Source organism: Crocuta crocuta, unplaced genomic scaffold (assembly GCF_008692635.1).
Source record: "Crocuta crocuta isolate KB4526 unplaced genomic scaffold, BGI_CrCroc_1.0 scaffold429, whole genome shotgun sequence".
In the NCBI taxonomy this organism is placed as follows: Eukaryota; Metazoa; Chordata; class Mammalia; order Carnivora; family Hyaenidae; genus Crocuta; species Crocuta crocuta.
In genome coordinates, this window is record NW_027527381.1 from 793,596 (window position 1) to 816,404 (window position 22,809).

At 35.3% G+C, this 22,809-nt stretch overlaps 1 pseudogene; it reads right to left on the reverse strand.

Annotated features, from left to right (window-relative positions):
• Window positions 1-22,628: 22,628 nt before the first annotated feature.
• Window positions 22,629-22,728, reverse strand: LOC144240341 (U6 spliceosomal RNA; annotated as a pseudogene).
• Between the last annotated feature and the right edge of the window lie 81 nt (window positions 22,729-22,809).

A 22,809-nucleotide genomic window follows, 5' to 3' on the forward strand; every position in this document is an offset into this window, starting at 1 on the left:
ACCCAGTGACTGCAATGCTGGAGCCTACAGACTGCAGTGCCTCTCTAGGACTTGAAGACACAAACTACAGTTGAGGAAAATTACTGTGACATATGCAGTGTCATACGGACACAATACCTCTACAGGGGCAGCATAGACAACTATCCCTTCACTGTCCCCTTTCAGGATTTTCTCCATGCAGTATGAAGTGGAAGTTTCCCCTGATGAAGTCAGAGCAACAATCACAGCAGATTCATTTTTTTAAGGTTTATTTATTTTGAGAGAGTGAGGGAGAGCGTGCACACACATGAGCAGAAGAGGGGCAGAGAGACAGGGAGAAGGAGAATCTGTGCTGTCTGCACAGAGCCCAGTGCAGGGCTTGAATTCATAAACCGTGAGATAATGACCTGAGCCAAAATCAAGAGTCAGATGCTCAACCGACTGAGGCACCCAGCAGCAGATTCATTATTATCTACAACATCCAGAAACTCCCTCTAGATAAGGAAAAAAAAAATCACATTTCATTTTGAAAATACATATTTAACGTCAAATTTAGTTTAACATCAACTGCATTTTAGGTAAATTAGTGTCCAAAGTTCCTTCTGAGACACTGGTGTTCAAGATGACAGGTCTTTAAGGGAATCACCATTTTCTGTTATTTGGAAATAACTCACACATCACTTTCTCCTACAAAACCCCTCACTTAAACCTGTATAAAAATTCTGTAATAAACAGACATCACTGCAAGGGGCCTGCCCAGTTTACCATGCAGTCAAATTCTCTGCATTCTTTTTAGCTTCAGTTGGGGAACCTCAGGCTGAACTCAGAATCACCAAAATCTACTATTCTTCATAATTTCCATTTTTCTGTTCATAAATTAAAGGCCAGCAAATGAATAAGGTGTTGAAAAGGGAAGTTCTTCAAAACATACGTATGTATATAACAATCTATATATTTATGATATATCATGGTACATTACGATGAATGATTGCTACTTTACATTTGGATAATCAGAAAGCACCATTACTTTTGAAAAACAGCGACTTTTTGTCAAGTACATATCATTAAACATTAGGCACTATATTTTAGACTTGAAAGTAAGTGGATGAATATTACAACAACATAATGTAATGGTTAAGAGCAGTCTCGTTGGAGTTAGAGTGCCTAGTTTTTAATCCAGGCTCTACCATTTAATAAAACCAATGGGTAGGGGGCAGGGCACCTGGGTGGCTCAGTCAGTTAAGCATCTGACTTCAGCTCAGGTAATGATCTCGAGGTTTGTGAGTTGGAGCCCCCCATCAGGCTCTGTGCTGATAACTCAGAGCCTGAAGCCTGCTGCAGATTCTGTGTCTCCCTCTCTCTCTGCCCTTTCCCTGCTCTTTCTGTCTCTCTCTGTCTCTCTCTGTCTCTTTCTCTCTCTCTGAAAAATAAATAAATGTTAAAAAAATTTTTTTAAAGAAAACCAATTTTTTTTTCATTTCAGCAGACTGTTTCCACATTCCTTTATCTCGTAGGTAAAGTCATTATCTATTTTCACTGCCGTTATTTTGTATTTTACAATTATTTACATATTCAAAATTAGTTATGCACAGTGAACTCTGAACCTGTTGTTTCCATCAAGTTTCTTTACTTTTTCAGACTACAGATTTTTTTCAGTACTTACCTGCCTTGTGTCTGGAATAAAGTAATGTACTCTGAGATCTGGATCATTTCTTTCTTCTAGAAATAAGTTCATTGAAATCGAGCTGCTCCCATGAACTGAATATTTAGAAATATTTTTCTCAGTACCTGATTCTTTTACCTAAAATAATATTAAATATTAGATGTGTGTACTCTTTATGATTTTTAATCTGGGCAAGGACATTATTATCAATCATATTGTATGCTTTGCTTCATCAAGATGCTTATTTCATGTTTCTTTCAATATCTTACAAGCCTCAACATTTTGTGACACTAGGCCACCTGGATGGCTCATTTGGTTAAGAGTCCTATTTCAGCTCAGGTCATGATCTCATGGTTTGTGGGTTTGAGCCCAGAATCAGGCTCTCTGCTAACAGCTCAGAGCCTTGAGCCTACCTTGGGTTCTGTGTGTGTGTGTCTCTCTCTCTGTCCCCTCCTACCCCGCTCGCACTCTATCACACTCTCTCTCTCAAAAATAAATAAAACATTTAAAAAATTAAAAAAACTTTTTTGTAGAACTTTCACAACTGTTCAGAGTAAACAAAAGATAGTACTATTTCTATTTATAAATTCTAATATATGAGATATAAATAGTTACTATATCTTTACCATAATTTTTTAAATACTATTTTATGTATCTGTAAAATGCAGTAAGAAATTAATCTTTTAGTTACAAATCAGTGTAACCTTTGATAATTGTTAAATATGAACAACTCCTCCCTCCTCACACACACACAATAAAAATTGTTTCAATTAAGGAACTCTTCCAAATCTTAAAAGGGCATCTTTGATACAAGAAACACTCTTATAAGGATCTATAATTAGTACATATTATCTGACAAATTATTTTACTCAAAGAATTCTACCCAATGAATACACAGCTTGTCACTAAGAAACCCAGCATCACAAGAAATACACAGATTTAACATAAGTTCTGTTCTTTAAGTCCTGATAACGCTTCATTATGATCATATTAGCAAGGCACGGGAAGTATACATTTATATGCAGCATTGTTCTGGTTGAGAAAAAACCACAAAACATGTTTTGGAACATAAATGACGTAAAGCGGGAAAAACTCCCACTTAAAAATTGCCAAAAATACAGATGGCCAAATACACATGAAAAGATGTTCAACATCACTAACGATCAGAGAAATGCACATTAAAACCACAATGAGATATCATTTTACACCTGTCACAATGGCCAAGATAAAACACACGAGAAATAACCAGTGTTGGTGAAGATGTGGAGAGAAAGGAACCACTGTGCACTGTTGGTGGAAGCAAATGGATGCGGCCACTGTGGAAAACAGTACGGAGTTTCCTCAAAAAATTAAAAATAGAACTATTATATGATCCAGGAATTCCACTGCTGGGTATATGCCCAAAGAAAATTTAAAAAACCAATTCAAAAAGATATACTCACCCCTAAGTTTATTGCGGTGTTATTTACAACAGCCAAGATATAGAGACAACTAGTCCCACGTGCATGGACACATAGATGGATAAAGATGTGATATATATATATATATGCACGTACTATGGGATATCACTCAGCCATTGAAAAAGAATGAAATCTTGCCATTTACAACGAAACGGATAGACATAGAGGGTATAATGCTAAGTGAAAGAAGTCACTCAGAGAAAGACTAATGCCATGTGATTTCACTCACATGTGGAATTTAAGAAACAAAACAAAATGACCAAATTAAAAAAAGAGACAAACAAAAAACCAGACTCTTGTATAGAGAGAACAAATTTGTGGTTGTCAGAGGGGAGGTGAGTGGGGGAAGTAAAGAAATTTAAAAGTACATTTATTTTGATTAGCACTGAAAAATGTATAGAATTGCTGGATAATTATATAGTACACTTGAAACTAATAAAACTGTATGTCAGTCATACTTGAGATAAAAATAATAAAACTAAAATTTCCCAAAATGTAATTCAAATGTTTAATGACCAATATATCTTTTATTTACTTTCTTATTTAAGAAAACTGTAAGAGTTGTTTTGGTCATGCAATAATAAAGCAAATATCCTATTTCAGATAGGATACACTCCAGAGCAGGAAACAGTGGAAAGCTGGCTTTCCGTTCATCATCATCTAGTTTTTGTTTCTTTTGTTTTGTTTTCTTTTGTTTTGCTTTAAGAGAGAAAGAGAATTACTTTCTTAGGGTGTACAATAGTGTTAGGAAAACTACTTTCTTTCAATTTGTTAGAAATGGGAGAACTTGGCTCTCTCTATGTGAGAAATAAGCTAGATATTCTTACACTTTGAGATAAGTATAGAAAAACTAAAGAAACAGATGTCTCCTTCATGCTATGGTTGGATTTTACCATGAACTAATCACATATTCTGTATTAAGATATTTTTCTGAGATGTAATTCATTTGTATATCCACAAGGCTTCGAAAACCTAGTTAAATGTGACAGAAGAATTTTAGCTATGGCACTTGCATAATCAAGATGTGGATTACTTCCATGCTGGATGTGAAGTATGATAGGGGAGAACAAAAGCCATCCAGGAAAGCTAGCCTCAAGCCTTCTAGAGGAGTCTACAGAATTGGCAAGGAGTGGCTCAAAATCTTCCTGACATTACAGGAAGAAAATGCAGCTAGGAAAGATTTATAAACCTTATTAGCATTCTTTAGGAATGGGCAAACTAGCAAAAGCCTGGACGTCTGTGATGGGTCAGCATGAAGACTCGAGGAAGTTATAGAGTCACTAAAGGAAGGACAAGGTTTGGGGGCACCTGGGTGGCTCAGTCGGTTGTGTCTGACTTTAATTCAGGTCATGATCTCACAGTTTGTGGGTTTGAGCCCTGCATCGGGTTGTGTGCTGACAGCTCAGAGCATGGAGCCTGCTTCAGATTCTGTGTCTCCTGTCTCTGCCCCTCCCCTGTGCTTGTGTTCTCTCTCTTTCTCTTTCAAAAATAAATAAACATTTTAAAAAAGGAAGGGCTAGGTCAGAAAGAAGTAGAAGGCTAACTATGCCTCATCTTGCTGGCCAGTATCCTGAGTTGATGTCCTCTCCTCCCCCCCTTCCCAATTCTGCCACTAACAGAAAGTAGCTACACTTTTCACAAGACAAAGCTATAGGACAAATGCAGTTGCTCTGTTTCTCAATGCACTATCTTTATGATTCTCAAGTTGTTACTTGGAAAGTATTTTGACTTAAAAATATTTTCTCTTCATGGGGTACCTGGATGGCTCAGTCAGGTGCATGTCCAACTTCAGCTCAGGTCATGATCTCGTGGTTTGTAAGGTCAAGCTCTACATCAGGCTCTGCAGTCAGCACAGAGCTGACTTCAGATCCTCTGTCCCCCTCCTGTCCCTCCCCCACTTGCATATGCTCTCATTCACACACAAAAATAAAATGAAAAACATTTAAAAAGATTATCTCTTCAAACAGATTCTTTGGAAGCAACCGCTGAAGACAAATAGAAAATTTAAAGGAGTCAGTACTACCTCTATGGAACTTACATTCTAATTTTGAGAAACACATAATAAATACATGGACAAAATATATACTGGAAAAAATCAGATAGTGACATATGCTATCGAGAAAGAGAAAGAGAGACATTTCTCACTAGGAAGGGGGAAAAGTAGAGGAAATGCTACCTACTTAAGATTGGATGGTCTCAAGAAGGTCTTAAATGTTTCCTTGATGAAATGAGTTTTTGTCTAAATCATTAACAATCAAAGGAGTAAGCTATGTTAAGATCTAAACGAATAAATGTTCATATAGAAGAAGCAGCTGAGGGGCGCCTGGGTGGCTCAGTCAGTTAAGTGTCCAACTCTTGACTTCAGCTCAGGTCATGATCTCACAGTTGGTGGGAGAGAGTCCTGAATCTGGCTTTGTTCTGACAGTCCAGAGCCTGCTTTGGATTCTCTCTGTCCCTCTCTCTCTGGCTCTGGCTCTCTCTCAAAATAAATAAATAAACTAAAAAGAAGCAGCAGCAGCTGATGCGCTACTCTGAGACAGAAAGGAATTCTGTTTACTCAACGAACAGAATGATTTGAAATGAGAAGAGTTTGGTAATCAAAGACATATATGTAGAGCCCCATGGGCTTTTGTAGAGTTGATTCTAAGATGGCAGGGTGAGGGGAGGTAGGAGTCTTCTGTTTTTAGTACATTTAGGCTGCAACAACAAAAATGCCATAAACTGGGTGGCTTATCTACAATAAACATTTATTTCTCACAGTTTTAGAGGTCAGGAAGTCCAAGATCATAAAATCATCAGATCCAGTGAGAGCCTATCCCAGACAGATATATTTTTGCTATAAGGCCACATGGTGAAGAGATAAGCTGGCTCACTGGGATCTCATTTATGAGGGCACTAATCCCATTTATGAGGGCTCTACTCTCATGACCTACTCATCTTCCAAAAGATTCACTTCCAAAACCATCAATCTGTGAATTAGAATTTTAACATAAGAATTTTGGGGAGGATGCTGACATCCAGACCACAGCAACCCTGGCATGAATAAAACATTTATTCTTAATAAATACATGTTTACAAAAATATTAGATCTATACCTATACAGAATAATACATGACTACCCATTAACTTAATCTAATATTCATTGATATAATTCTTAGACATTAATTTTAAATATATTCAATAAAATATTTCATATACATGTACAAACACACTTATATATGAATGTCATGTAATATTTAGCATCTACCTGAGGATACAATGAGTGTGTCAAGTTACCAAATTCAACATATTTTAGATATTTGGCTATTTTTTGTTGACGTGTGTTTTATAATAGTTCTGAATATTTTTTATGGATTATGTGAGTCCTTTTCATCAAGTTCATTATTATGTTTCTATCTCTGGATTCTGCTTCTATTGGAATAAAACACTGGCATGCATAATTTAAGTTAAGCAAGATATCTATAATAAAACCCCCAAAACTATCTTAAATTTTATGGCAGGATACAAAAAAGCATATTCATATGAATCACTCACGATAATTAAAGAACATATAGCAACCAGTATTTTATAGCAGTTAAGAGGGTGGGCTCTTGAGTTAGAGGAATAACGCCAGCTTTCACAAATAAAAGTATACAAGACCCAGTTTGGAACATATATTATTGCATAATACAAATTTATATTAAAAAAGCATTGTTTATCTGAAATTCAAATTTAACTTGCCTGTACTTAATTCAGAAATTGGGAAGTTCTATCTCCAAGCCCTATATTCTTTCCTTTACTTTTAATATATTCTGACAAGTATTCATTTGTTTTACTAGTGAACAGTGCAGCTCTAGAGACTTGCTATGAGAAGTTGCTTAAGATCTGTCCTGAGGTTTGGTGTAAGCCCTATTTTCTTTATACACACAACAAGGATACTAATAATTGGTCTTACCTCATGTGGATATTATAAGGCTTAAGCAAATTAATCCATATAAAATTATACCATAATGGCAGTAGTTATTGTTAATTATAAGGATTATTATAGAGTGTGGGCTCAATTGACATTTTTTAAGATGACCTTTCCATGTTTTACTCTTTTAATATTTACTTTCCTGTGACCACAATTAAGAAATAAGTATTTTTCATCTCCCCTTCAATCAAAATGTTCATTCTCTGGCCCTCATCTATAACACTGTTGTGCACCAATTTACTGATTATTTAATTTGTGCATATTCTTTGGAGTAAGGGTGTTTATTAAAATCCTGCTCTGCCACTGACATTTGGACACATAATTTATTTTCTTGGGAACCTGATTTCTTACATGTTATATCAGGGTACCTACCTCAAATGGTAGCCACGCATTTGAGGGTACTTACCTCAAGGGTACCTACCTCAAAGAACTATGAGAATTAAATAAGATACACACACGCGCGCGCGCGTGCGCACGTATATACATAAATTCTTTTAGATTATTATAGATAAAAAATATTTCTAAATTTAATATACTTCTATACCTGGTTTTGAACAGTGTTTCATCCATAATTTGAAGGAGGCATTCAATCCATCAAAACTCTAAATTTTTTAGATTTAACAGAGCATGTGTGGAGAAAATCTTCTAATCGTTTTTATTCCAGGACTATGATTTTCTTTAATTTCTTTTTCAACATATAGGTGAATTCCTCACTTTCCTCTTTTGATTTTCTTCAGTAAATCTTCCTGCATTTGCATTCCAAAAGACAAAGAAATTTTTAAAAAGTCAACAATAAAACAAATGTTTCCTGTGTCTCCCTCTCTCTCTGCCCTCCCCTGGCTTGTGCCCTGTCTCTCTGCCTCTCAAAAATGAATAAACGTTAAAAGGGGAAAAAATGTTTCCAGGATAATACATATGATATTTCTGAGACAAATCTTTATTACCTAGGGCCATCAGTCTTACCATTTAGGACACTGAAGTAGCACATCAAATTGGACCTTGGGGTTCCCAAAGTACAAACATCTATATTTTATAAAAGCATGATTATTTGCCTTCCTTCTCTGTCTCCTCAGCTATTATTTCCTTAATCCATTATGCTGAAAATTAGTGTCCTGGCATTCCAAGTCTGTGGGGCTGAGTCTACGAAAAAAGTCTATTTCAAACTAATATTCAACTGAAATAGGCATGATTTATAAGACGAGACAAATTTTGGCATAATCACAAAAACTGCCCAGGAGTGTAGCATGCTGCCCTTCACAGAAGAAGAAAAGAACTTTTGCCCAGTGATTCCCAGAAGAAGTCTGATAAGTCTGAATGGAATACAATAGAAGCAATAATCAGGTCTAATATTTTAATATCTGGACTACCATATGCAAGACAGAATGCTGCCATAGCTAATCTGCGTGACAAACTTTCCTTTCCAGAACTTAGGGCTTGTCCTTATTTAGCTCTCCTTCACTGTCTACCTCCTCAATATGGAACCAATAGACTCAAGAACTCCTGAGAACAGATTAGGTAACATTAGCTCATGACAGAAGTAGCATATCCTAACCAGAGGTGAAAGGATATCCTTGGAGATGCAGATAACACCTTAGAAACATGATCTTCCTTAAGCACAAAATAGAGGATGGAGACTAAGAAAATATTTTCATCATATATGACAAGGAGTATTATGTTTTAAATATACATGCCTCTTAGCAATGAATAGTCAAAACGAAAATACTATGGCAATAGTAAAGGACATGAAAGAGAAGTTAATAAGGAAGAGATACAAATGAGCTCCAAATTTTGAAAGGATACTCATTTCACTGGTGTTCAAAAAATCAAGATTAAAATCCCTTGTTGGGAGGAATTCCAGGAAGAAAAAGCAGGAACTGTCATCCACTGATGAAAGTAATAATTATAGCTGAATGGGCACAAGAGGCAGACTCTCAAGTTCAGTCTAAGTTAATGAGTCACTATGTAACTTAGCACAGTGTTTTTCACATAAGAGTCTGATAAATTGATAACATGTTAGTATTATTACTTGTATTCATATTAAAATAAGAACAAATTGTTATAGCCTTTTAAATAAGAATGTATCAGTATAGATGAAAAGTCCTAAAATTTTTCATAGTCGTTGATCCAGTAGTTAACTTCTTTAATTAAATAGAAAATGATAGAAAGATTCATAGCACAGGTTATAATAGTAAAGTTATGAAAACATAATAAACAATAATATAAGTGAATTATATATTCTATATATTGTAGAATATAATGCAAGTACTAAAAGGAAAAGTTTATTTCTAGCTCATTGAAATAGAAAATCCTCCAAAACACATAGTATAATGGGGAAAAATAATAAAACCACATGTAAATTTTAAAATTATGTATATATTTATAAATATGTATACATTGAAATATCTGGAAGGACAGTCACCAGAAAGTTGATAGAAGTAACTTTGAATAGGAGGTAAAATTTTAGTGATTTTACACTTTTTTGATACTTTTCTAAATAACTTAAGTTTACTAGATGTGTTTGGCCTGTGTCATCTTTTTTTAAAGTTGTTTAAAATTTGGGAAACAATGTGCTATTATAGAAATATACTTAATGGCACAATATGTTGATGGGTGGGGAAATAGGTTAAAATAAAGAAAGGGATTTTCATTTTTTTCATAATGTTTAAAATGTTTTTAAAGCTTATTTATTTATTTTGAGAGAGACAGAGACAGTGTGAGTGAGAGAGGATCCCAAGCTGACAGTGCAGAGCTGGATGGGTCATGAACTCACAAATGAGGAGATCACGATGTGAGCCGAAACCAAGAGTCAGATGTTTAACTGACTGAGTTACCCAGGTGCCCTTAGAAAGGGATTTTCTTGTAAAAAAATATATCTATCTATCTATCTATATATTATATTTAAAAAATGACTGTAAGGTTATACACCAAAATTTTAATAATGGTTATCTGTGGGGCATGTGTATAGACTTTTCTTCTTTTTCTTATTTATATTTCCATATTTCAAAAGGAAATGAGCACATAAAGCATGGCCATATTATAGCTTAAACAGTTACATAATTGTTTCAAAAGATTTTTAATAATATGAAAGGGAAAATGGCTACAAAGAAATGCACCAAAATGTTAACAGTGCTTAACTCTGTGAAGATCCTATTAGGATGTTTTACTTCATTACACACTTCTTTATTTTACAATTATTCTAAAAAGAGAATAAATTATATTATCTTTCATAATTCATGGATGGTATTTAGAGTATACTTGATTTGCAGCTATTAATTTTTTTAGAAAAATGAGTTTTTCCTTCTCTATTAACACAAGATTATCAATGTGTACAATGCTGAATATTGTTAATGAGGATCTTGCATGGAAAGGCTCTTAGGACCTCCACCTGACTAAGCCCTGCTAATCAGGAATGAACCTGTTATTTTCTTGTCTTCTGTATGGAAGAATTTTCTAGAGGTGGCATAGATCTTTCTCTTAAAATACTTACTGATCTGTTACTTCTTACCAGTTTCCAAAGATGTAATGAAAATGATATAATTTCTTGATTTCTTGTCATCCTTTGGCATCTTTGGATTTAGCTGTAAGAAATAAACAAATTGTTCAGATATGCTGGCAATGCCATTTATGAGTCTCATTCAGAGAGCATTCTTTTTTTTTTTTTAATTTCTAGGAGAGAGAGAGAGACAGCGTGAGCAGGGGAGGGTCAGAGAGAGAGGGAGAGACAGACTCTGAAACAGGCTCCAGGCTCTGAGCTGGCAGTCAGCACAGAGCCCGACGCGGGCCTCGAACCCACGAACCGCTAGATCATGACCTAAGCGAAAGTCGGACGCTTAACGACTAAGCCACCCAGGGGCCCCCCATTCAGAGAGCATTCTTAAAAAAAGATTTTGAAAGATACCCTTACAACCCATATCCATCTAATTATAAACATCTTAGAGACTGAGATATAGAAACTCAAATAATTTGAGCCATATTTAAATATCTTGGAAGGATCTAAGTCAGCATCTGTTATTTGCATTTTCACTTTATTACAATCAACGAGGTGTTATGGGTACATCCCATAGAATAAGTCCATGGTGAACTTATGCCCTTCTTTTCTTCCAGGGCACCAAACCCACCAGAATAAACACCAGCTCTGTGGCATTGTTGATGACAACAGGCACAAGCTCAAGATCACAGTACATGACCAGTCTGGAAGAGCATTGGATTTAGAAACAGAATCCCTGAAAACTACCCCAGAATTAAGGCAGAAAAAACTGGCTAAAACAATTTAGTCAAGTTCCAGGTACTATCGTAAAACGGACTCTGGAAACGAGGTATTATCAATTTTCAGATCACTCTTAGTCTGCAGCAATACAGTACGCAACCAAAAGGAATACACCCTTTTTCCACACTGATGTCAAAGCAATTCTTTTAAAATGTAAACCTGATCATGTCTCTCATGCGGTTTGAACATTTCAATGGCTTCCTGTGGCTCTCCTATTATTCAAGATCCTCAGTAAGGCCCACAGAAGTCTGCATGATCCAGACTCATCTATCACTCTCTGTACCAGATGGACTAAATGGGCAAGGGGCAGTAAGAAAGACACTTGTTGGGATCAGCACTGGGTGTTATATGTAGGGGATGAATCACTGGATTCTATGCCTGAAATCACGATTGTACTGTATGCTAACTAACTTGGATGTAAATTTTAAAAAAAGAAAAAGAGAACCACAAATTTCTATTATATTTAAGTAACCATGTCCCCTCTTATTCTAAAACAGAAAAAGCCCTTAAAGATCTGAGTGATTCTATAGCAACACTAAAATTCATCAGTATAAGCATAAGTTTATACAAAAAAAGTACATCTCTATATTTAGAATTTAGATACTTAGTGGTTTTTGTTCCTCAAGGGTGAAAAATTAAGTCAGTCATTATCCTGGGTCATATGGCACTGTCTCATTTTGATTTATAAATTAATATATAATGAACAGCTGTGGACACTTTGCCCAATCCAAGAAATAAAAGATTTTGCATAATTTCTATCTGCCTTATGGGCTGTTTCCAAAACTCATTGCCCTCTCCCTCCCTTCAGGCAACCTCGGCCTTAAATTCTCTTGCTTAATTGTTTAAAGTTCTTATGATACTATACATATGCCTAATTTTGTCCTTTATTAAAAGATATTAAAGAGGTCAAAGACCTATACTCTGAAGACTATAAAACACTGATGAAAGAAACTGAAGGTGACACAAACAAATGGAAAGATATTCTATGCTCATAGACTGGAACAATTAATATTGTTAAAATGTCTGTACTACTGAAAGCAATCTACGGATTTAATTCAGTCCTTATTAAAAACAATAACATTTTCCACAGAACTACAACAATTAATGCTAAAATTTGTATGGAACCACAAAAAACCCAAATGGCCAAAGCAATCTTGAGACAGAAAAAACAAAGCTGGGAGTATCACAATTCCAGGTTTTGAGATATACGACAAAGCTGTAGTAATCAAAATAGTAGGGTACTGGCATAAAAATAGACACATAGATCAACAGAACAGAATAGAAATCCCACAGATAATTACCCACACTTATATGGTCAATTAATCTACGACATAGTAGACAGGAATATACAATGGGGAAAAGACAATCTTGAAATGATGTGGAGAAAACCAGACAGCTACATGTAAAAGAATGATATTGGACCATTTTCTTACATCAGACACAAAAGGCCTCAATGTAAGATCTGAAAGCACAAAAATCCTAGAAAAAAACACTGGTAATCATTTCTCTGACATTAGTTGTAGCAACATTTTTCTAGATATGTCTCCTAAGGCAAGGGAAACAAAAGCAAAAATTTATTATTGGGAATACATCAAAATCAAAAGGTTTTGCACCACAAAGGAAACCATCAACAAAACAAAACCACAACCTACTGAAAGGGAGGAGATATTTGCAATTGATATCTCTAATAAGAGGTTAATATCCAAAATATATAAAGAATTTATACAAATAAAGACCAAAAAACATAATCTGATTAAAAATAGGCAGAGGACCTGAATACACATTTTCCCAAAGAATATATACAGACCAGCAGACACATGAAAAGATGTTTGACATTACTAACCATTGTGATTGCAAATCACAATCACAATGACATATCACCTTATACCTGTCAGAATGGCTTAAAAAAGAAAGAAAGAAAGAAAGAAAGAATTAAAAAAGAAATAACAGGTGCCAGTGAGGATGTGAAGAAAAATGACCCTCATACACTGTTGGTGGGAATGTAAATTGGTGCAGCCACTGTGGAGGTCCCTCAAAATATTAAAAAATATAAATACATATGATCCAATAATATCACTAGTGGGTATTTACTCAAAGAAAACAAAAGCACTAATTTGGAAAGATATATACACTCCTACTTTTATTGCAGCACTATTTACAATAGTTATATATACATATATATATATATATATATAAAACCATAAAAAAGATGAGATTGCCATTTGCAACATTTATGGTCCTAGAGGGTATTATGCTAAGTGAAATACATCAGACTGAAAAACAATACCATATGATTTTGTTTACATGTGGAATATAAAAAAACAAAAGAATAAACAAAATAAAAAGCAGAATAAGATCTATAAATACAGAGAAAAACTGATGGTGGCAAGAGGAGATAGGGGCAGACAAATGAGAAAAATGGGTGAAGGGTAGTGGGAGATACAGGCTTCTAGTGATGGATGAGTAAGTCACTAGAATAAAAGTCATAGCATAAGGGATATAGTCAATGATACTGTAATAGTGTTGAATGGTGACAAATGGCAGCTACACTTACAGTGAGTATAGCATAATGTATAAGCTTATCTAATCACTATGTTTTACATCTGAAACTAATATAACATTGTGTGTCAACTATGCTCAAACAAAAGGAAAGCAAAAAGTGAAAACATAAAGTGAAATGATGTAAAAGTGTTGAGCACTCTGCCACAAATTCTTACATTTCTAGTATTTCCTGGTTCTGACTGTTTTCAGCAAATACAATTTCCCACAAATATAATTTAATTTTGGTGAATAGTTAATTAATTAATCTACTGAATCATTTTGGGGGCTTTAATATAATATTAGACTCTATGTTAGGCAGTATCCTCAAGGCTATTAGCCTCAAAAGGCACACAGTTAAAAGAAAGACAAGTTAGCAGATTAATTATAGATGGTATGATGAGGGTTGTATTATAGCTGTAAATAAACTCAGCAGGATACAGGCACAAAGAAGGGCGTACCTAGGAGAACTGAATAGGCTTCTCTAAGGAAATAATATTTGAACTTGATTTTGATAGATTATCAGGAATTTGCCAGATAAAGACAAGGTAAGAGCATTCTAGAAAAATGTTCAATGGCCAACAGCAGATCAGAGAAGGCAAAGTTCAAATGGAGCACCTCTCCAAACTTGTTCAGGGTGTGCGTCTTAAAGAGAATATTTACAGAGAGTATATGTATAAACCTTATTTGATTAAACCCACTGGTCAATTGTTTCAAGAAATGATTGGAAGCATATACAAGACTTATATGGTCTTAGTGATTGGCACAAATAACATTTTTCTTCAAACATTTTCCCTGAAATACCCAACAAGGATCCAGGGAATTATCTAAACAAATGATATGTCACATTTTTTAATTTTTTATTTATTACTTTTTTTTGAGAGAGACAGAGAGACAGACAGAGCATGAGTTGGGGAAGGGCAGAGAGAGAGGGAGACTCTGAGCTGTCAGCACAGAGTCCGATGTAGGACTTGAACCCATGAACCATGAGATCAAGATCATGACCTGAGCTGAAGTTAGATGCTTAACTGACTGAACCACCCAAGCAGCCCTACATCACATTTTTTTTAAATAACCAAACTGGTACTAGCAAATCTTAGCATGTTTGAAAAGCATAAATCCAATATAAAGGCACCATTTTAACATTAACCTCTAATGGGTCTTAGAGTTAAATTGTTTCCAAATAAAATATTTTCTCTGCAGACAAACTACCACCATTGTTCTGCCCTAAGTCTAATCTTCAAGTTTAACTTAGCTCTTTGTAGTCAGTTTTTTGTTTCATAAATGGTCCCTAAACATATGCATTCTTTTTTTTTTTTCTCATCACTTCATCTATGTGCAAGGCACCAAACTGTCCTCTACTTATGGTCTGTAGTTTTGTTTTTACAGTCCAGCCACCAGCAGAAGTCCCAGATGGTGGAGTGAGAAGACCTCAAAAGGCAGACAGGTACACTACTCCCCTGATTCACCACTGGCAGCAGCCTCTCTACACCTGACTGCTACCACAAATGTTACTGAAACAACTCCATCTCGATATACTCCAAATTAAATCATTATCTTTAGCTCCTCTAATGTTTGCACTATATATCTGACATAGTTTAATGGCATCCTAATCCATGTGCCATCCAAATGAGAAGCCTACCTCCTCTCCTACAAGATCCATGCTGAATTCATCATCGGATCTTGTCAGTTGTATCTCCTAAATATCTTTCATATCCATCTCTTCTTTCTACACCTAGCTTCACTGCCTTTGGTAAAGATTTTGTTTTGTTACTTCTGACTTGACTATTTTAAGGGGCTCCCAGTTGGTCTGTGTCTCCAGTATTACTTTTTACTCTGGCCACCATATAATTGCAAGCTTCATTCCAAAAGAGAAATTTAGACTTTTTACCCACTTGCTTTACTGCCTCCAATGGATCTCCACCAAGTGTTTAATAAAGTCCAACTGCTATGTGATATCTTCCTCAATAATTCCAAATATATACAAAGACAATTGTATTATATATATTTATCTCACAAGGATGCTTTAGGAATTGAATGATATATTACCTGACATTTAGCACAGTACCTAGCATATTATAAGTTCCCAATAAAAAGTGTTATTATTAATGTCAGCTGGAAGTACAGTATGGCAGTTAAGAGAGTGCCTTTTCAAGACAGACTGCTTGCATTCAAATTCCTCAAAAAGAAAAGAGCTTTATACTTATTAGTTGAATGAGTTATCTAATTGCTCTGAGTCTAATTTCTATATCAATACAATGCAAATAATCACATCTATCTCAGAGGCTTATTTTAAGAATTAAAGAAAATAATTTCTATAAAGTACTTAGCACACACCAAAGATAAACTTGTAACTAGTTTTTACTGCACCCCTCCTTTAATGTAAACATCAACTTACTTCATTCTTCCCACTTGACCAGTGCTTCCTGCTGTGCATGGCATACAGTGAGCATTCAACCAGGATGTACTGAGTTTAAGTATGAATATATGAAAGAATAAATGCAGGAAGGAAGAAAGGAAGTATTTAGGAAGCTTAATTGGACAGTGACATATACATTTTTCATTAGACTAGAACTTGGAATGTAAATTATTAAACATTCCTAATAGGGGAACCTGGGTGGCTCAGTCAGTTGAGCATCTAACTTCTCATTTCAGCTCAGGTCAGGATCCCAGGGTTGTGGTATGATAGAGCCCTGCATCAGGCTCTGCACCAGCATCTGCTTAAGATTCTATTTCTCTCTCCCTCTGCTCCTCTCCCCCCACTTGTGCTCTCCTTCTCTAAAATAAAATAAAATAAAATAAAAGTACTCTAATAATCCAATAGCATAGACCTGGTAGGCATGGTAGATAGAGAAAATAAACTTGAGAGATCCTAGGAAAACTATATTAATAATATGTTAGTACTGATGGTATAAAGAGATGGAAAATTCACTCAAAGATAACAATTTTATTATAACAAAGAGAAAGATATAAAAGTTCTACAGAAAATCTTATGCTATAATTTCCTTCTATTGTTATATCATACATGAATTATCTGAAAAAAATGGAACAGATCAGGCCTTTAAGTACTATGCTCTAGAAACACTAGTGGCAGTTTACTTATAAAACTCATTTTTTCTAGTGAAGGAAGAATTGTTACATGGTACAGAGCCTAGAATGCACCACAAACATGAACACAGACACACACACATTCTCTCTCTCTCTCTCCCTCTCTCTCTCTCTCTGTTTCTCTGCAACGTACTAATACTTCCACATATTTTCTTTTTCTCTTATGCTGTATATTCTTCAATTCACTTCAAAACAAACCTGAAAAGTGATGGAGAAATTTCATTCATGGAAAAATATTGGAAGTGAAGGAGGCTAAGGAGATAAGAAGCCATAGCTGATGACTATAACAACTTATGGTTCAGTAGCTAGGAGAAAAACCATAAAATTCTGAAACATTTAGTATATGAACCCAGCAAACACACACACACACACACACACACACCAGTACTAGCTAAATACACCATTTGTTAAATTGAGTTTTACTTTTTCTTCAGTGTTAATCGACTGCATCTCCAACCTGCATAAAATCAGCTAAGGTCAGGGCATGATCATACATTCTGTCATAGGGGACTAAATGTCTAGGTAGAATTTTGTCAAGAAGGCAAGTCATTGTAATGAAAGAGTCTGACTTCTTTGGTTTCTAGGACATTGTTCAGCTGCACTCACTACAATGAAGGCTTGTTATCAACTCCAGCATCACAAGGGCATGTGGTACAAGCCTTATGGATCTATTTGTTAAGTAGGAAGTTGGATTTGGTTTCATACTGGTACACCCAAATAAACAATAATAGCTAATTTGGATTTACAACCTAACAGGGACTTTGACCCTTTGCAGTATTATAAAGATGATAGAGTGGGCCTTCATTCAACAGGAAGATACAAAACAGATCAAGTGGATATTGAGAAAAGCAAAAACTGGCCTTCAGGAAATCCTCAAGCTACAGAAGTCTTGCCCATCTACCATGAGACATCCTGAACCTCACGCAAATCACTGTTGAAGCCATAACATTAAGTTTTGAAGAGATGAAGGTTTCCCTTGACCCAGTTACTGACTCAAGTAAAAAATATAGACTCAAACTTTTCTCAAGATGTCTATATCTTCCTTTCTTCTAATAAAAATCTAAGACAGGGTAGCCCCATTCCTCCTAGGTCTTCCTTTTTGCAACAAAAACACCTAGACGCAACATAAAAATGAGAATAGGAACCTAGAGACTTGAGAAATGACATGACAATGAGTTCCTTGAGTTTTCTTATTGTCTCTCATATATCCAGAGCAGATGAGGAGGGGCTAATCATCACTACACTTCACCCTCTCCCGACCTAGTGTCAATAAGAATAAATGAGGCAGTGTGTGAGGTGGAGCTGATCATAACCCTGCCTTTACCCGCTTCCTTGGTGTGTGTGTATCAGGGAGCCAGGGGTACCAGGGGTGCTGGTACCCTCAGCCAACATTAGTGAGAAGGAATGAATTGGTGCAAGGCAGGACTATTCACCTCTGTCCACAAACATTTCCCATGACAGCTGAGCTTCCATCCTTATCCTAAAACAACAGAGCAGTGTGAATCAGCCCTGTTTCTCCCCTCCCTGTTATCAGCATGGCCCAGAGGGAAGTTCAGTATACAAGCCCATTCAAAGGTAAGGATCAAGACCTTGAAGGCACAGTTTCACTTTCACCAGGAAGATGTCACAAAAACTGGTGCCAGGGAAGCTGAACTTCAATGATGTCACTATCTCCATGGAGACAATGTCAGCTCTGCTCCTTTTGCCAGAGTGATGCCAGCAGGTCTAAAAGAAAGCTGAACACCCATACACCCCATTCCTCATGCCCTACACTGCAACTCACTTTCTAAAAGAGCAGATTAAATAGGATTGAGAGTCTCATAGCATAATATATAAAGTGTCCAAATGCCCAAAGGATAAAACAAAAAGTCATTGATCATATCAATAGTTAGGAAAATCAAAACTTGAATGAGAAAAAACCCTGATGCCAGTATCAACATAAAGTTGATGTTGAAATTAAATGACAAGGGTTTTAAAGTATCTGCCATTAAAATATTTCAACAAGTAAGTGCACATCCTCTTGAAACAAATAAAAAATGGAAAATCCCAACAAAAATATAAAAGCTACAAAAAATGAAATGGGAATTATAGAATGGAAAAATGTAATAAAACAAATTTTTAAAAATTGCTGGATGAGCTCAATGGTAGGGCAGAGAAGACATATGATGGAATCTGTGAACTTTACAACAGATAAATAGAATTTATGAATCTGAATAACAGAAAGAAAGTAGACTAAAGAAAGAAAATAAACAGAGTTTTAGGGACCTGTGAAGCAATGTAAAAAAGTTAACATTCATATAATTGAAGTCTCAAAGGAGAGGACAACTGGGTAGGGCTGAAAATATACTTAAAGAAATAATGGCTGAAAACTTCCCAAATTTAGAAGTGTATACCTATAGAGTGAAAAAGTAACTGGACCCCAAATTTTAAAAAACATGCAAACAAAACACCATAATTAAATTGTGAAAACTAAAGGCAAAGAAAAAAATCTTGAAAGCAGATGGAGAAAAACAACACATAACCAATAGCAGAATACCAATTTAAATTACATTGGGTTTCTCATCTGAAACCATGAAGGCCAGAAGTGGCACACTTATCAAGAACTGAAAATTTTAGAAACCTGCCAATCATAAATTCTACACCTAGTGAAGATTTTTTTTTAGAAATGAAGAGAAAATAAAAACTCTCCACTGAAGTAAAACTAAGATAATTTTCACTAGCAAACCTATCTTTCTAGAATGCGTAAAGGAAGAGGTACCTGGGTGGCTCAGTCGGTTAAGCTTCTGACTTGGGTTCAGGTCATGATCTCACAGTTCATGAGTTTGGAGCTCCACATCAGGCTCTGTGCTGTCAGCTTTGAGTTCTGTGTTTCCCTCTCTCTCTGGCCCTCCCTTGCTCCTGCTCGCGCGCTCTCTCTCTCTCTCAAAAATAAATAAACATTTAAAAAAAATGAAAAAAAAAAGAATGGGTAAAGAAAGTCCTTTAAATAGAAAGGAAAGATTATTAAAGAAAGTTTGTACCTTCAAAATGGAAAAAAATAAAATCAGAATGGGTAAAAAATAGAGTTAAATATAATTCTCATGAGATTCCTTAATGATTAAAATAGAAATTTTAAGATTCCGATGTGGTGCTCAATGTGGTGCTCAAATACTTAACATAGTTATACTCAAAAAGGAGGAAGACTAAAGGGATCTAAGTAAAAATAGTGTAGTAAAACTTGTTACCAGTAGACTGTGATAAGTCATACATGTATATTGCAGCCACTAAGAAAACTATATTCAAAACCACTATAAGTAAATCAATATGGAATCCAAAGATTTTTAGGTAATTCACAGAAAGGCAAGAAAAGAAACAGAACAAGAAACAGAGGAAACATGAATATTAATAGCAGCTTCACTTCTAATAGCCAAAAGCTGGAAACAACACAAATATCCTTCAGTGGGTTGAATGGTTAAACAAACTGGTACAACCAACCATACTATGCAATACTCTTCAGCAATAAAAAGGAACACATTATCGACACATGTTAACAACCTGGATTAATCTCAAGGGAATTATGCTGAGGGAAAAAGGCCAAAATCAAAACATTACATATTGTATGATTGCACTTCTATAGGCCTTGAAATGACAGAAATAGAGAACACCTGGAGGTTGGAGGGCAGGGGTTGGAATCAGATGGGACTCAGAAAGGGAGAAGCAGGAGGGAGTGAGAGGGAAGTGGTTGTGATTATAAAAGAGAAAGAAGATTCTCTGTGGTAACAGGAACTGTTCTGTACCTTGCTGTAATCGTGAACACACAAAGACTACACATGCAATAAAAATGCACAGATTAAATACACACAAAGGAGAGCATGTAAAACTGATGAAATCTGAATAATGGGTTATAATTATATCAGTTTCCTAATTTTGATTTTGTAGTATAATTATGCAAAATGTTACCATATGGGAAACTAGGTAAAGACTGCATAAGATCTCTCTGTATTATTTCTTTTCTATTGAGATATAATTGACATCTTAGTTTCAGGTATATGCCTGAATGTTTTGGTGTTTGTATATTTTGTGCATATTTGTATATTTGTGAAATGATCACAATAAATCTAGTTAACATCCACCACCACACATTTCTTTCTTGTGGTGAGAACTTTTAAGATTTACTCTCTTAGCAACTTTCAAATAAACAATACAGCATTACTAACTATAATCACCATGCTTTACATTATATATTATGACTTATTTTAAATTTTTTTTTCTTTGAGAAAGAGAGACAGAGCATGAGCAGGGGAGAGGCAGAGAAAGAGAGGGAGACACAGAATCTGAAGCAGGCTCCAGGCTCAGGGCTGTCCGCACAGAGCCTGACACGAGGCTCAAACTTACAAACTGCAAGATCATGAACTGAGGTGAAGTCAGATACCTAACCAACTGAGCCACCCAGGAGCCCCCATCTTATGATTTACTTATTCTACAAGTGCAAGTTTGTAACTTTACCCATTTTACCCACCCCCACCTCCCACCTCTAGCAACAACCAATCTCCTCACTGCTTTGAGTTCAATTTTTATTTTATAGATTCTACGTATAAGTGAGATCATATGGTCTCTGTCTTTCTCTAACTTATTTGACTTAGCATAATGACTTCAAGTTCCATCCATGTTGTAGTAAATAACAACATATATATATATATATATATATATATATCACATTTTACTTACCCATTCATCCATCACAGGATACTTAGATTCCATCTATGTCTTGGCTATTGTAAATAATGCTTCAATGAACATAGGAGTGCATATATCTTTTTGAGTTAGTATTTTCATTTCCTTCAGATAAATATTCAGAAATGAGATTGCTGGATTGTACAGTAGTTCTAATTTTTTTTTTTAATTTTCTGAGGGACTCCCATAGTATTTTCCAGAGTGGCTGCACCATTCCCAAAATGGTGGAATGCACAAGGGTTCCTTATTCTCCACATCTGCCAAAACTTGAATAACCATTTTCACAGACATGAGGTGATACTTCATTGTGGTTTTGATTTGCATTTCCCTGCTGATTAGTGATGTTGAGCATCCTTTAATGTGTCTGTTGACCACCTGTATGTGTTCATTGGATAAGTGTCTATTCAGGTCTTCTGCCCATTTTAATCGGATTATTTGGGGGGAGGTTTGATGTTGAGTTGTATGAATTCCTTATACATTTTGGATATTAATCCCTTATCTGATCTATCATTTGCAAATATTTTTCAATTTTTTGAAAAATTGGCATGTCTGAAAGACTGGCATGTTGTCTTTTTATTTTGTTGATGGTCTACATTGCTGTGCAGAAGCTATTTAACTTTATATAGTCCCAACTGTTTATTTTGTTTTTGTTGTCTTTGCTTTTGGTGTCAAATCCAAAATATCATTGTCAATATCAATGTTGTCAAGGAACTTACCTAGTTTTCTTCAAGGACTTTTATGAATTCATTTTATTTTCATGTCTTTAATCCATTTTGAATTAATTTTTGTGTATGGTGTAAGACAGTGACCTAGTTTCATTCTTTTGTATGTGGCTGTCCATTTTTTCCAGCACCATTTATTGAAGAGATGTTTCCTTCACGATTGTCTATCTTTGGCTCCTTTGTCATAAATGAATTAACCATATATGCATGAGTATACATATATTTTTCAAATATGGAACATTTCACAAATTTGCATGTCATCCTTGAGCATGCTAATCTTCTCTGTATCATTCCTGTTTTAGTATAGGTGTTGCTGAAGTGAGCATAGTATATTATTTCCAGCATTTGAATCTATAATTTTCTCAAGATAAAAATTTTTAATAAGTAGCTCTTCAAGAAGACCTTTT